Raw genomic sequence first — 3,795 nt, 5'->3', positions numbered from 1 at the left:
CAACCTTAACATGAGGGGATTGAAAATACCATGACTTGGGTTATTTTGAGGAACCCCATAGTCCTCAAAGTAACATACTGGCTTTTCAACATTTTAAAGATCTCTTGTGTAGCACATTTACCCAATGGAATTAGTCATTTGATCACTTCACTATGCTTCCAAGATAATTGATTGTGAATCCAAGCAAGACGAAGTACTTGACAACTTCAATGTTTTCTGTTTATCATGATACTATGGATTGTCCCAGATGTGAAGATTTTTTTCATTGATTTTTAATTCATACTGAAGGCTTCCATCATTGATCTTCATCAGCAAGCACTTTACATGTTCTGCACTTCCAGTAAGCAAGGTTGTGTCAGTTGCACATTGCAAGTGGTAAGCAAGCTTTCCCCCAACCCTGTAGCCACAATATTCTTTATGTAGTCCATTATTTATCAACATACAAATTGAATAAGGACTACCGAAGAAGAATCGACGCATCTGAATTGTGGAGCTGGAAAGGGATATTGAAATACTATAGACGCTTAAAAGGACAAACCAATTTGTCTTCGAAGAAGTATGGCAAGCGTGTTTCTTAGAAGCAAGGATGACAAGACTGTATCTTACATACTTTGGACATGTTGTCAGGAGAGACCAGTACTTGGAAAAGTACATCATGTTTGGTAAAGTGGAGGGGCAGCGAAAAAGAGGAAGGTCCTCCAGGAGATGGAGGGACACAGTGGCTGCAACAATGGGCTCAGGCCTAGAAACAATTGTAAGGATGGCGCAGGACTGGGCAGTGTTTCCTTCTGTTGTCTTATATGTTGGAAACTATACTTGATGCCACTTAACAACAAAAGTATTATGAGTAGACTACACCACGAATGGAAATTGTATAAATGCTGTTACTAGATTAAGGATGTAAAATGCCAGTGTATTATTTCTACAACTGCTTGGCTGCTCCACAGAAGATCCCGTCATTGAATTAAACACACTATATTCAATCATATAATTGGAGAATCATAGAAAAATTTAAATATAGCCTATCACAACAGATTTACAGAACCCCACAGCCAGAAGGGTCCTATGCTTAACTAAAATCGTTGCTACTACCACCTTTACATCTTTGGAATGTTTCTAAAAAGTATTCATAATTTCATTTTTCACTGGGCCCCATAAATTATGCAGAACAAAAATTAAGGCAAAGGAATCTAGTAAGAGAGCTTAAATTAAAGGCAACAATGGTAAATACTATCATATACACAAAGTTGTGATACAATTAATAACAATAATCTACTCTCTGGGAATATATATATATACATACATACATACATACATATATATATATACATATGGAATCAGATCATGAAGAAACAATATGATCAATCAAAACAAGGCCAGGGTTCAATGTGAAACAAATCTTCATTTGTTCATATGTAAGTTGAGGGTGAAGCTGAAGAAAATTAAAACAATTCCACAAATATAAAAATTATAAACTTGAGAATATTGTACTTTAATTTAGATACAACCTCAATAATAGAGTTGAGGCATTGAACATCAACAACTAGATGAGTTATGAGATGGCATCAAGACCATCATGCACGAGGAAAACAAAATAAAGAGACAGGATAAAAATAAAAACTTGTTCTTAAACATATAATGGCTAAAGCAAATGGAAGAAAAGATGACATAAATGAGCTGAACAGATCATTTCAAAAATAGTGTAAAGCAGCCATGAAAGTATTTATTCTGTACAAGTGAATAATTCAGATATTGTGACTGACCCAATATTCCTCCCTCGACAGGGTTTTAAAAATTGGTACCAGGGGCTAATCAATGACAATAATAACAGAAGATCTTTATGTTGCAGATAAATGATTGATAAGACTCTCTACCACAAATTGACAAGGAGGTCTCTAAAGGGAGCCACAGTCAGATAAAAAAAACATATATCCAGGAATGAGTTTTGGGTTCACACTAAATCCTAGATCCAATGTAATGACTATTCGTACTTATGATGTTCTTAAAGGAACACAGAAGATATGTGTGCTGTAGCAGAGCATGGTGAAAGTAGATAGTGCCCCGCTGTCATAAAGTAGCATCTGGGATTTTAAAGGCTTATTTCCAAACAAGCAGCCATCTGAGTGGTATGTCAACTATGTCTTCATGGAAGAAGCATACAAACATCAGTGACTGAAGGGCTGTATATCCTATAATTTGAAGCGCAATAAGGGAACAGTATCAGAGCCTAAACTGTGAGATTTTGATTTGCACAAGGCTATGAATGACAGTGGAAGCGCAGATAGGTTTGTGAACCCCATGAGGAACTAAGCCTCCAGTGATTTCCCTCTATCCCTAATGCATGGATGGGAAGAAACTGCTTCCCAAAGAGAGTGCATTGAGGTGATTTCTATAACAGGTCAAAAGAAGAACCCTGACTGGAGCAGTTAACACCTTGCCAGTTGATCCCTACCCAGTGCACTCTGGGCGTGATCTGTGTTGTGTTGTTGTTTGTTCATATTGGGATTCATTTCTGATGTCCTTTGTTATTGGAGGTAGCCCTGTTGAATATTTGGAATCTATATTTCTGTATTTCAGTACATGAACCCAGTATTGATGAACCTGTAGAGACGGCCAGTACAATAAGCATTCCTGGTGGGGAGGGGTGTCATACAGCGGGGAAAAGAGGAGTAAAAGGGAGGTGATATCAAGGAGATCAAGAAGGAAGAGGATATTTTGAACCTGATTGTGGTAGCATTTGTATAATATTGCTTGATGTGATTGATATCTGTATTAGCCACCAATATAGATTTTTTTTTTCAGTATGTATGAGACCAAGCGTCCCTGGGCTGCTACAAGAGACTAGCAAACAGGGATAGATAAGAAACAGCTTTACTCTGAGCAGGGGGAACAATAAAATAGCACTAAATGGCTATATTGTAGTCTAAATCCTGCTCACCAATATAGATTTTTAATAAAGTAAAATGCAATGAGCTGGGTGGGTCTAGAAAACAGAAACCCAAGAACACACTCAGCATGTCTCAAGATGAAAGAATAGAGAAAAAATTAAGCCATGAGCTGCAATATGAAGTTATTCTAGGAGCAAAATATTGAATAATCTAGAAACTGTGAAAAGAACCTGAAAGGAGTCCCCAGGCACTGCGTCCCCCCAAACTGATCTGATGCTCAATCGCTTCAAGAGGCAGCATATGACAAAGAAATGCTGTTAGAGAAAGAAGTCCAAACTACACTAAAGGCTTTTTCAGAAATCAAAGACCCAGGAATTGATAGGAGAGCAATTGAAATGTGTAAACAAATTGGTACAGCATTGGTACTAGTGGTACCACTAACTAGTCTATACTCATAAATTCGGAAGGTAATCACATAGCCAACGGGCAGGAAGACATGCATATTTATCTCCATTTTAAAGACAGGGATCTCAATAGAATATTGGAATGCCTGAACAAATCATTAACCTCAGATGCAAGTAATATCTTCCTTAAAATGTCAGAAATGTTTTTAAATACCCAGTGACAAAGAGCTACTAGAAATCCAAGCCTGATTCAGAAGATGTGGAATGAGGGATTCCATTGCTGCCATTAGATGGATCTTGGCTGAAAGCAGAGAATATCACAATATGTTTACTTGTATTTATTGGCTATTCAAAGGCATTCAATTGTGTAAATAATCATATTGTGAAGAACAGAAATTCCAGGATACTTCATTGAATTTAAGAAGAACCAACTCATAGACTAAGAGGCAATCATTATACTAGAGCAAAGGGATGCTGTGTGGTTTACAATGAAGAAAGTCTTG

General features: G+C 37.1%; 1 non-coding gene across 1 annotated transcript; it reads right to left on the bottom strand.

Annotated features, from left to right (window-relative positions):
- Positions 1–2,803: 2,803 nt before the first annotated feature.
- On the bottom strand, positions 2,804–2,936 carry LOC142449575 (small nucleolar RNA SNORA63). Its single transcript, XR_012784713.1, has one exon. It is a non-coding gene; the product is annotated as a small nucleolar RNA SNORA63 (small nucleolar RNA).
- Between the last annotated feature and the right edge of the window lie 859 nt (positions 2,937–3,795).

Source organism: Tenrec ecaudatus, chromosome 5 (assembly GCF_050624435.1).
Source record: "Tenrec ecaudatus isolate mTenEca1 chromosome 5, mTenEca1.hap1, whole genome shotgun sequence".
NCBI lineage: Eukaryota > Metazoa > Chordata > Mammalia > Afrosoricida > Tenrecidae > Tenrec > Tenrec ecaudatus.
This window is presented reverse-complemented; position numbering and strand designations above follow the sequence as displayed.